Source organism: Herpailurus yagouaroundi, unplaced genomic scaffold (assembly GCF_014898765.1).
Source record: "Herpailurus yagouaroundi ecotype Mexico unplaced genomic scaffold, PumYag 100, whole genome shotgun sequence".
Taxonomy (NCBI): domain Eukaryota; kingdom Metazoa; phylum Chordata; class Mammalia; order Carnivora; family Felidae; genus Herpailurus; species Herpailurus yagouaroundi.
Window position 1 is genome coordinate 3,421,174 of NW_024412391.1, and position 13,392 is coordinate 3,434,565.

General features: G+C 34.9%; 1 pseudogene; it reads right to left on the minus strand.

Annotated features, from left to right (window-relative positions):
• Positions 1-1,180: 1,180 nt before the first annotated feature.
• Positions 1,181-13,392, minus strand: part of LOC121028962 (protein FRG1-like) — a 29,431-nt pseudogene continuing 17,219 nt past the window's right edge.

A 13,392-nucleotide genomic window follows, 5' to 3' on the forward strand; every position in this document is an offset into this window, starting at 1 on the left:
TTAGATCTTTTGTTATAGTCCCACATGTCCCTCAGTCTCTGTTTTTTGTTTTTGTTTTAGTGTATTTTCTCTCTGTTGTTTAGGTTCAGGCAATTTCTATTCTGTCTTCCAGTCTAATATTTCTTCTGTCCAGTTCGTTGTGTGAAATACATCCATCGGGTTTTAAAATTTTTGTTACCTTATTTTCTGTCCTTAAGTTTCCATTTGGTTCTTCTTTATAGGTTTTTCTTTTATGATACATTCTAATTTTTAAATCACTTCTTTTAAGAAGGAAGAAGATATCTGTTACTTTCACATGGGAATGGAAGTCCAGGTTTCCTATTCAGCTTCCACTGATACCCTGAGGTGGAGGGAAGAGGACTATCATTACTTGCTGACCCAGGAGTAAGAGTTCAGACCCCCTGCTAGGCTTCTCTTCATACCACATCTATGAAGGGAAGAGGTCCTTTGTTACTGTTTTGGGCACTGCTTCCACTGATGTTGTGTGAATGGGGCTCATTACTCCAGAAATGTGGGGAAAGTCCTGCCTCTTTACTCAGCCTCCTTGATATTACCCCAGTGGGGGAGAGAGGGTTACTTTATTACTGTTGCGTGGGGGTAGAATCCAGACTTTCCAAACTACTCAAGTAACACCATGAGGAATTGCTTTTATCTATTTTTCCTTGATTTTTCTATGTTGCCAGCTTTCCTAGAAACCAGCCTTGTTTATTTACACATGTTGTAATGAGAGCCCAGTCAAATCACCACATGCCATTTATCAGGGTTCAAGATTCCTAGCCTTTCTGCCTTCTTCTTTCCACCTTTCAAATTCTTCTTGGGTTTCCTTTATATTTAAAGATCTATGTAAACCCAGGGAAATAATATATGTGTCTCCAAGGGCTTTAGTGGTAGTCGTCAGGAGAAATAGAAACACATCTACTCTAAGAGTCGAAATTCTCATAAAATAGATCTTAACTACCCTTACTGAAGAACCCTCCATGGTGGGGAAGAAAGAAAAAACATGTAGTTTTTAACTCTGAATTTTATTTAGGCTAACTTAAAAAAATTGGTGGCCCAACTAATAAGGATGCATATAAATAAGTGTTTGCATTTAATTTTATATGTTATATGTATTTTGCAGAAACACTTCATTCCACTGACTATTCAGAAAAAAAATAGAACACAGAGACACAAATTCTGGTCATTTGCTATATCTATCAGCTTTCAATTTTGCTCTCCTGTCCAGAAGTGTTTGATGAAAAAACCCATCTTTCCAGGCCTTTTTGAGAATTTCACTGTCGTCTTTACTTAAGTTTGTGGGCTTGGAAGCTCCAAAATTTCTTTACATAATTGATTTCACACTGCTTAACATTTCTTTTGTCTTCTTCTGGAATATCATCCTTTTTCTTAATTTCTCTTTCAGCCCAGGATCTAATCTTCATCATTTCTTTTTCTCCTGCTGTTTTACTTTTTTTTTTTCTATATTGCCTGCTTCATTGCATCTGAGCAGCTATTTGAAGCCAATAAAGCCATTTTCTCCTCTTGAAAGTCTAGTTCCCCTTGTTCTCTTGGTCTAGTTGCTCCAAACACCCCACAACAAGTCCATCTGCTTTGATACCAAGGTATTTTCCATAGCCAGATTTCAGCGCAATTCTGGAATCAGGCAATTTAACAGGTGTAAAGTGCTCTGGGGTACTAGGGGCCTCCTCATCTTCTTTATGTGGAGCTCCCAGTGTAAGAAGTCCATTGTCAAGTGCATGTATGTAGGTTCCTTTATCCATTTCAATTGCTATGGTTCCTGGTATTTCACCAAAGGTTGTTACTGTCCACCAGATTATAAGATGAAGTTGTTTCTTCATCCTCTCTCTTTTCTTCTTCTGTTTACTCTTTTTCTTCTTACTCTTAGCCTCGGTCCTTGAACATGAGTCTGGTGGACTTCACATAGGGGTATTCAGCCTTGGTTCTAGTGATACTCTATGAAAAGGTGGGGGATGACTAAGGGCAAAATACCTCCCCTGGAGTAGAAACTGATGAAGTAGGTCCCAAAATGAAGAAAGAGCACAGACTCCCTGAAAGTGCATGCAACAGCAGGAATGGCGTGTCCCTCCTGGGTCCCTGGTGTTTTTCACCCTGCATTTAATTATATTTTTAAATTCTCTTTAATTTTCAAACTTTCTTTACAAATTTACTTTTCTTTATTTTTTTTTTAAATTTTTTTTTAAAATTTTTCAACATTTTTTATTTATTTTTGGGACAGAGAGAGACAGAGCATGAACAGGGGAGGGGCAGAGAGAGAGGGAGACACAGAATCGGAAACAGGCTCCAGGCTCCGAGCCATCAGCCCAGAGCCTGACGCGGGGCTCGAACTCACGGACCGCGAGATCGTGACCTGGCTGAAGTCGGACGCTTAACCGACTGCGCCACCCAGGCGCCCCTAATTTACTTTTCTTTAATAAGACCCTGTCTCAAAGACAATATTTTGTTAGTAATATTTAAGTTATTAAAGATTGGAGGTTGCTAAACCAGAATTGCCATTACTGTTATGGACCATGTGTATAATATTTCTAACTTAGATAACCCAAATAAAGACCAATATAACCCATATCCAGTGCCATCCTTTATCTGTTAGGAATAACTAAGGAAAGAAGGAAGCCCTGATAAATCATGACATGACTCATGATTAGAGGAGACCCCTCCCAGAACATACCTTAAAATTTATTTAGTGTGACGGACGTATTTTTATTTGCCAGATAAATGAGAAATTGACAGTTGGTGAATGTGTGTGTGTGTGTGTGTGTGTGTGTGTGTGTGTGTGTGTGTGTTTATGTGTGTGGTTTAGTGTTATAAAAGTTGTACTTAGAAATGGGAAACTCCCATGTAATGCTAGAAAATAATGTATTTAGAAATTTAGGATCTTGGGATTGATTTAACTTAAGATGAATAGTATCTAGTGCCTGTAATTTAAAATCATTTCTATTTTACACATTCTGCTGGAAGACCACAATTTAAGTAGCCTACAGTTTTTCACTAGAAGCAAGTTGTAATTCCCCACCTGAACGTATGTGCAAGTTTCTCTTAGGAGTAACCTGGGAATAAGATAGTTGACTAATGGATATTGGGGCCTTCAACATTAGTAGGTAATCCCAAATTAGATTCCAAAGTACAGCAATTTAGTGTCCAAAGCCTCATACAAATTTCCCTTTTATTGCTATACAGACTGTTTTACATTGGTCAATATGATAGGCATGAAATAGTATATGGCTTTCTAGGAAAATTGCAATTCTCTACTTACTGTTGAGATTGAGTATTTTTCATATATGTATAAACCATTTCAGTTTTTATGTAATTTCTCTTTTTACATGATTTTCTAATTTTTTCTGTTTGATTGATTTCTAATGAGTTGTCATTTTTAAAATTTATTGTATTATAATTAAATGATCATTTTAAGTAATATATGTTAAAAATTATCTTCTTGCAGTGTATAATTTGTCCTTCTACTTTGAATCTGCAAGTTTTTTTCTGAGATTTTTAGTGGATCCAAATTTAATGTTTTTATTACTTTTTGTGTTTCCTATTTTTTCTTTTTAAAATGTCCTTTTTTTGATCTCAGGTCATAAGACATTTTCCTATATTTAAAAAAAAAAATGGAGCTTTGTTTTTCCCTTAGGTTTCGAATTCATTTACAGTTTATTTTTATATGTGAGATGAATCTGAGGCCTTAGAAGTGCTAGTAGTTTTCCATTTTTGCAGGACAAGTTACCACAGATGTAGCAGCTTAAGACAACCACTTATTGCACACTTCTGTAGGTGAGATATGGGCGTTACTGGGGGTTCTACCTAGTGTCTCACAAGTTTGGGATCCAAGTGTCGCTGGAATAGCCTTTTATTGGAGTCTTTGGGAAAGAATCTACCTTCGGGCTCCTTCACCTTATTTGGCAGAATTCAGTTCAGGCTGTTGTAGGACTAGGTTTTGATTTTCTTGTTGGATGTCAACTGGGATCATTCTTAGCTTCTAGAATCCTCTCATGTCCTTTCTAAAAACCTTCTCCATCTTTAAACCAGCAATGAAATCTCTCTCCCTCCCTCTCTGCCTCTCTCTCTCTCTTTCTCATAATATCCTTTTTGCATTTGGATCTCTCTGATTTCCTCTTTTATTATCATCCTGAGAAAACACTGATTTATTTATTTTTTTAATTTACTTTTTAAAATTTACATCCAAGTTACTTAGCATATAGTGCAAGAAAACACTGTTTTTATTTTTATTTTTTTTAGTCTTTGTTTATTTTTGTTTTGGAGAGGGGGTAGGGTAGAGACAGAATCTGAAGCAGGCTCCAGGCTCTGAGCTGTCAGCACAGAGCCCGGTGCAGGGCTCAAACCCACAAACTGTGAGATCATGACCTGAGCTGAAGTCAGATACTCAATCGACTGAACCACCCAGGCACCCTGGAAACACTGTTTTTAAAGGACTCACCTCATTAGGCTTGGTTCACCTGGATAATCTGATAATATGGTCAATTGATTAGTAACTGTAATTACATCTGCAAAATATCTTTTATCATGTAGTGTATCCTAGTTATGGATGTAATAACAGAGGGTGGGGATCATTGGGTCATCTTAGAATTCTGCCTGCCACAGAAGTGTACTGTGGGATATGTTTGCTACGCAATTATTTTATATTTTCTTCATGGCTTTGTTTGAATCTTCCCCTTAAAGAGCTGAGAGAGAGAAAGAGGCTCTGACCGAGTGCTTCCGAAAATCATTTAATATATATTAAAATAATCACTATAAAGTCTATATTTTAACTTTATAATACAGTCAGGGATACAATGCAATATTTGTGTTTACACAGTTTTTACCCCAGTTAAGAAAATGTCCTATCTATACATGTCTATTTTTAATGTATTTAACTTAATAATTGACAAAGAATTATAAGATGTATATTCTATCCTTCTGTTGAAGGCACTTAGATCACTTTTCATGTATATACATGCCATATTGAATTTGAGGCAGTAACTCAATTATGACCATGTTGATAGGATGGGAAAAGGAACAGATGTATGTGTGCATTTGGCATTTTCAGAAATTAAAGTTCTGCGGGAAGCATTAACTTTTACTCATTTTTAATTTTAAGGAATGCAGCCAAGTGGAGTTTTGTAATGGACTCACGTACCTTCTGGAGCTCCTTAAATTATTGTTTTGGTTTCACATAACGTGAACATTGTGTGCAAGAGTGCCCTTGGGAGAATTGCCCTGACCACATAGCCATGATTTAATAGAAATAATGGAAATCCATGATTTAATAGAAATAATGGAAATAAGTGAGCTGCATTTTACTTTCCAATTGAATTATGTGGCTTTTCAATTGAAAGACAGGGATGGATACAGATAAAGGTAGATACAGATATAGATCTTCTTTCTTTGTTCTCAAGGCCACTCTTTCTACTGAGCTGGGTCCTAGAGATCAACAAGTCAACATAATCATCTCAGTTGTAAAATCCGTGAAACCTATGAAGATAAAATAACTTACTTGCCTAAAATTGCATTGACCTGAGTCTCAAATCTAGGCTGTGTGTCTCAGTTCATCCAGTCATTCAATTTTGTAACTATAGCTATATAGCACAGATTATTTGAGGGTTATAAATCATGTGCTAAGTTCTAGGACACTGAATGGGTGAATATTTGGGGCCAAAAAATGTCATGTTAAGAAAAATCATCCACTTGTTGAAACCTGATTTCTTTTTTATATACATAGAAAGTCAGTCTGTGTCTAAGTTGCATTTCTTACTTCATTTTAGGTTTTCTTTAGACATTGAATCCAAATTCAGTGAAATTTCAGTGGAATATGACAATGACACAATTATACCTTTTGCATTTTAGACTATTCATAAATTTGATATTTTTATATCTCTGACATTTCAAGCTATGGGATGATATATATATATATAATGTATAATATATAATGTGTAATATATAAATTATACATTATTATGTATATATGTATATATATAATGTATATGTATATATATATATAATGTATAATATATAAATTCATAAAATCACTGCAAACAAATATAATCCAATCTTTGTTGGAAAAAGAATTTGTCTTTTATTCCGAAGCACCTGGGTGGCTTGCTTTCTTCGGTTTCCCTGGAAGACAATGTTGTCGCCTTTTGGGGGTATTGCAGCAACCTTTACTGCCTAACTTCATCTATCATGCGAATTCCCCACCCTAAGAGTACCCTCATCTTTACAAACTTGTCTTTTAAATAAGGTCATAAATCAGGTTTCTCATTACTTTTTCTGCTGCTTCAGTCAGCACTAGAAGGAGCATTTTGGCTTAACGGTATTGGAAAGCCACTAAAAATACCACGCTGGTGCCTGTTAACATATACTTAGTCCCACTTGGAGCCAGGGCTAAATTACTACCCAATTAATATGGGACAGACAAGGAGGGGCCGAGGAATGGAGAGATTCAAGAGCTGCTGTAACCCCATCCACCAGTTATCGATTTGTCCTGCTAGAACAGTTTAATGGAGAATTGCACACTCACCACACTTAATTTGACAGTGGTGTAAAAAGTAGGTTAGAAGCCTTCCCATCACCCCCGAGCTGAAGAAGTAGAACTGAGAATGGAAAGACTGTTGAAAGGAAAAGATGAGCAAGTCTTGATGATTCAGTAGATAAGAGGAATCAGGGAGTCAGAAAAGCAAAGGACAACTATGCTGTTCGATTCTTACGTGACCATCAGCAAATAAGAAATGCTGAAACAAAATAGGTTTGGGAGAGAAGAATGTAAGTTTGATTGAAGATAGTATCAGTTAAGAGACCTGATGATGTGAAAGAAAATTATATCAACCCCTGGTCACTTATGGAAAAAATATCAGACACAGGTTCTTGTAAGATGCTGGTGTTTTATAAGCTCTATGAGACAAACAAAATTAACTATTAAATAATAATTTTAAAAATATATAACTGATTAATTTACACTAAAATATATTTCATTCAACATCTTAGCAACTAAGGGAAAGATATCAAAAGATTAAAAAAAATAGAGAAGTTCCTGTATGATTGCCCCCACTCACCCAACTCCAGCCACATAGGCTTCCTTGATGTTCCCTGATTACGTCATGGTTACTCTTGTCACAGGGCCTTTGCACTGGCTTTTCCCTGTACTTGGCATATTCTCCACATGCCTAACACACTCACTACCTTTGGGTCTGTGCCAATGAACCTTGAAGATGTATCCACTATCTTTTTTTAAATTGTAGCCTAACCTCTGCCAATATTGAACCCTCAGTCCTACTCCATTTTACTGTCTTTTGTTTTTTATACAGTACTTGACATCCCCTAACATACAATGTAACTATTATGTTTATTGGTCACTGTCTGCCTCATCTACTAGAAGTCAAACTTTATTCTTAGAGGATTTTTGTGTTTTGGTCACTGAATATTATTATATATTATATTATATTAATATGTATATATTATTTATATTATATTATATTATATATTATTTATATATTATTTATATTATATATATTATATATATATATTTGTGTTTTGGTCACTGAATTATACATAGATAATTAAATTATATATATATAATTATATATTATATAATTATATTATACTATACTATATTATATAGTATACCATATATAATATATATTTTAATATATATCCTATATTGTGTATAAATATGATTGAATTATTGACAAATATTATTTTACATATTATATATATTTAGTGAGCAAAACACAAATATATATATTATATATAAATATATATATATATATATATATAATTTATATATATATATAAAATATATATATAAAATATATATAAATATATATAAATATAGTTTATGTATATTTGTGTTTTGGTCACTGAATAATATTATATATATAATATATTACAATATATATATTGTAATATATAATATATATATTGTATGTATATATATGATATATTATCATATATATATATATGATTGAATTATTGAGCTGTTGGTTAACTTGACTATCTTCTAGTCCTTTCTTATCAAAAGAAAATTTGCCTCCTGAAGCACCATTCATATATAAATGCAAGGCATAAAACGTAACTTTAAATTGTCATCAAAATTATTAAAACTAACCTATACCAAAACTTCTGATATGTGCCAGGCATTCACTTAAGAGGTTTACAAGTAATACTTATTCCTCAGATATGTTAGGTATATCACACACTCACTTTTCATTGAGGTACTTGAGGCAGTGAGGGCTTCTACAGCTTCCCTGGGGACATTGGGCAGGACCAGACTTCAAAGCCTGCTCCTAGTCCATGGTGAGTGTCCTAAGATTTCCTTAAAGGAGTATGACACCCATTACCTACAAAGACTCATTTTGGTTTGGTACCAACATTTGGTCTTACACCGTACCGTGTAAGTCGAACGGTAACTTAATTTTTCTTGAGACATAGACCTAATCCAAAGGCTCTGTTCACTTCATTGCTTTGAGTTGTGAGGTATTCTGAGAGCAGTAACTATGGTACATCTCGAATTTTCACCTAGAGCTCAGTACTGATCTTATACCAAGGGAAAATTATTTCTATCACTGTTTGGAAAACTGTGATACTTTGAAGAACGCATCCTTTCATTGCTTTAAACACTCACATTTGTTCAATAGATATAGGTATTAAGTGTCTGTCACGTTGTAGGCACTGTGTCACGCACTGAGTTTATGATGGACAAACATGACTATGATCCGTATCATCAATGATTGTATGGAGAAAGAGATGTTAGGCAAATAGGCACAAAAAACTAACTTAAAATTATAGGTATGACAAGCGCGATGAAGAGACACATACCTATTACTAGGTGAAAAATATTAAAGAGAGCTAATTTTTATTGCATAACTTTAAAGAACATCTCTTAGGTATTGTGATATAGATGATCTTTATGTAGTTAGCAAACTGGTTTAATACCTAAATCCCAAGACAGTATTTCATGTGTGGGTCTCTGGTGTGTGTGTGTGTGTGTGTGTGTGTGTGTGTGTGTGTGTGTTCATTCATGTATTTTTGTGTGCAAAACTTTTCAGTGCTAGGCTCTTGGGCTCAGCCAGTCTTCTCTTTCCTATTAATCATCCCTTTGCTGTGAAACACAAATGTGATAAAGAAACTTCTCTTTCCATATTGACAGAAGTTACAAAATTGGATATAGCATTTTTTATTTTTAGCTAATTATAAACCAATCCCTTTTTATGTAATACTCAAGGTGGTTTTTTTGTTTTGTTTTATATTACTTATCCTACTTCATAAGGATTCTATGGGAACATGTACTAGCTTATTTGTAGAACATGATTTTCAGAATGTAATGCAGAGAGATTTTGTGAGATGAAGGTAAACTATTTTTGAGTAATCCACTTTTTAATGTATGTAGGCAAGCAACATAGTAATTTTCACAGCCATTTAAATTTGTTTCTCTATGTTTCCCTCTACCTCTTTATGCACTACTATCACCATTATTAGTGTTATCCTTTTTTGTCTTCTTTGAAAAATTCATTATTAGACTAGTTAAAATTAGTATAATAATGCAAGGGCAAAAATTAAATCTCCACCGGTCTAAGATTAGAAACTAATATTCATAATATTAAACAAATTTTACATTCTATTTTGATGAGACAAGAAATCATATTACAAAATCTGTCTTCAGGTGAGGAATAGCTTGACATAGAGGGTGAAAAAATCCACGTTTTTGCCATGTATTTTTGCTCTTCTATTGTGATATTAACTTTCTTTCTTGGTAGTGGAATGCTTAGTGTCTATTTAGATTTCATCATTAGTTTCAAGGGAAAGACTAACATATGGCTGGATCATATATTTAACTCATGTGAAATACAATGCACACTGGGAGGGAAATGAATAATAAAGCTATATTCTAAAAATATAAAATATATTCATTAATTATCTTCTAGTTCCTTGAAAACATTTAAAAATTTTCCAACTTTTTAAAAGCTTTTCCTTTGGAGCTTTTTAAAAGAGCTCTAACATATAACTTATTCACATGACAAAGAAACATTTTTATTTCTGAAAAATTGATGCAAATAATGTTTGTGGTGCCAAAAAAGTTAATTTTCTCTAAAAATCAGGAAATTTATTTGTTTTTAAATCACAGAAAGTTGAATGATAAAGGAAGAGAGATCTATCCCTTCCTCCCTGAATGATCAACTGCCAATTTCCCCTGTGACTTTAAACATACTTCATTATCATGGAAATGCTCGATTATGTGAGCAATAAAATAATCTTCTCTTAAAAGTTGTTGATTTACTTTGTAAACTAAACCAAGCAAAATAAAATCAGTACTGTTCTTAATCATCTTATAAATGAGTACATTACAATCATATCATGATTTTAGGCAGAATGTAGATGAAAGGTATAGCCATAATTTGGTCATATTTTAATGAATTATTGTAGTCATACACTATTTTAAATTAGAAATAAGTGGGATATTTTCTGAATCTTAAAACATTCATTTTAAATGAATCTTAGTTTTAAATAAAAGTTCTACATTAACTTTTAAAGTTCTACTTTACCCAAATAATTTTTTTTTACTCTAAAAAGTTATTTTTGTTTCCCATTCTTTATTTTACCTAACTTCAAGAATAGAATTATAAAGCTCAGACAATCCATTCCTGGACCTTTCCAGATCTGCCTCAAGCCAAAATGCATTTACAGCATTTTGAGAAGTTATTTTCTCAGAAAACAATAGGACTATATTTTCAAGGCCAGAGAACTTCAGATAAAGAGTTGAGCTCTGAGCTTCTTGTCTAAAAATGCAACACCAAAACTCATATTTATGTTAATCTCGTAATCCAAGAAATTCATAGAAAATATGGTATTTTCCATGTGCATACCTTTTTCTGATCTAGCTATTTATAAGTGAATTTTTTGGAATGAGATTTTTAAAAATTTTTTTAACATTTATTCATTTTTGAGAGTGAGAAAGAGAATGAATGAGGGGGGGGGGCGGCAGAGAGAGGGAGACACAGAATCCGAAGCAGGCTCCATGCTCAGAGTCTGATGCACGTCTGGAACTTGTAGACCCCGAAATCATGACCTGAGCCAAAGTCCAACACTCAACCGACTGAGCCACCCAGGCGCCCCTGGAATGAGATGTTTTTAAGGTTTGTGCAGTATAGTTAAATGAAATTCTTGTTTAACTTAGAAACATCTTTTCTAAATGTCTTTGTACATGGATAATTTTAAACAAATACATATAATTCATGACAGAATTTATAATAAATAGTACACAGTTTCAGAAATATAGAGGGCAGGGCAACATATGCAACAAGTGATTTTATATTTATTTTTTTAAGTTATTTTGAGAGAGAGAGAGAGAGGGAATGTGTGGGTGGGAGGGGCAGAGGGAGAGAGAGAGAGAGAGAGAGAGAGAGAAAGAAAGAAAGAAAGAAAGAAAGAAAGAAAGAAAGAAAGAAAGAAACAGAGAGAGAGAGAATCACAAGAAGGTTCCATGCTGTCAGCACAGAGCCTGATGTGGGGCTCAGTACCGGCAAACTGTGATATAGTAACTTGAGTCAAAATCAAAAGTGAGACACAATGGAGCCACTAGGTGGCCCCAAAACAAATGATTTTAGAACAATGTTAGAAAGATAGCTTACTACCTTACTGCTGATACTAAGTGAAGTCCTTTCCACCAAACTTGTTTTAAAAAATGTATTAGAATTATCCAGAATATGGCAAGTTGTTGCATGGAAGAAAGGGTAGGTTTCTTAAGCAGTAGAAATTATACACAGAGGTTATACATTATGCCTCATAAAAAATGATGATTTTCCTTCCTTTAGAGAGGGGGAGAGAAATAGAAAAATTAAATGCAAAAAAACAAACAAACATACATTAGATCTATGAGTACATTTATTTTCCAGTTCTAGGCACGACCTCAGCTCCGTGAGGACAGCTAAGTTTTGACATGAGGTGAAACAGATGTGTCTTATTTTGAGTCCCTCTGGAATATAGTATTAAAAAGACTTTAGTGATGGTTGTTTTATTTAGGAGTAAATCCTAGAAAGATGTGCAGAGTAGAGAAAGCAGGAGAAGGTGACAGGAAAGTATGAAAAATCAATAAAGGGTCATTGAGGAGTGGGTATAATGCTGTGGGCCGTAGGGGCTTAACGTTACTGGGGTCCTCTAAGAAACCATGTGGAATAAGTTTCAAAATCGTCTTTCTGGGTACCCCTCCCATGAACGGGGTGGAAAGCTGATAACACCGGTCGCTGCTGTCCTCACAAGAAGGAAAAGCTGGATAAACTACAAGAGCTACATTTTCATAAATTTTCTTCAGGTTATTGAAGAGAAGAGTTTGCAGGGCAAGCAAGTAGCCTGAACTCTTTGGAAAAACCAGCTCCTCCAAAGAGAAATGGAATACAAACCCTGGATCACCTTGGCATAACATGAGCAAAATGGACACCAAGCACCACATGAGTGGATAAAAATAATTGAGCTACAATACTTAAAAATGTGCTAAACATTGAGCGTGCGCTAGGGGGAGTGTATATGGCCCCTCTGAGCTTCAGACACAAAGGGAGTTAGGATGCATTTACAGACTTTCTTCAGAGACCTCTACTGGCTACGAAGATGATTAGGGGTGAGGCACATACTGAATAAAACCTCCATGAGTGGTACAGAACTGAAGGATAAAAGTTGTTCCCATTGAAGGAAGAAAAAGTGGTCCACAAGGACAATTTTTTTGTTCTGCAGAACAAGCATCTTAAGCTACTGGAGAAGGGCGGCAATCTTTGTGAGCACCTGTGAGGATCCTGTGTGGCTAGTGGAGAGGAACTAAAGACAAAACAAAAAGGAAAAAAATCTTTACCACAGGCCAATGGTGGGAAAATTTAGAGATTCCCTACTTCTGAAGAAAAGACAAGAAATCCTCTTCCACAAAATAGCTGCCAAAAAAGGTAGAGTTTGGCTTCCATAGGAGTAAGAGTAGTATCACCATGAAAGACACATCTCTGAGACCCCAACCTAGACTCCCCTGGCACCTGACTCCACTGGCATGGCAGCAAACACTGAGTAATAAGCACCCACAGACTGCCATTGGGAGAGGGACACATACATAGAGCTTCCCTCTTAGGCACCAGTCACCAGGAAGTTTGAAACTTAAACATGGAACAGCAGCACTGAAGAAAACCCCTACAGCAACCAAGCCAACATCCTAACCACAGGTAATGCAAGAAACAAATGGAAGTGGATGTGTAGAAGTTACCCAGATTAACAACACATATCAAAACCTGCCCAACTCTGGAAGAGGTTGATTCAACTAACTCCAGCTAAAACTAAAAATCGAGCACAGGAACAGGTATGTCCATTTTCAGAGGTAAATGCTATATGACTCAGTGTTCCTGTGTTCACATGATG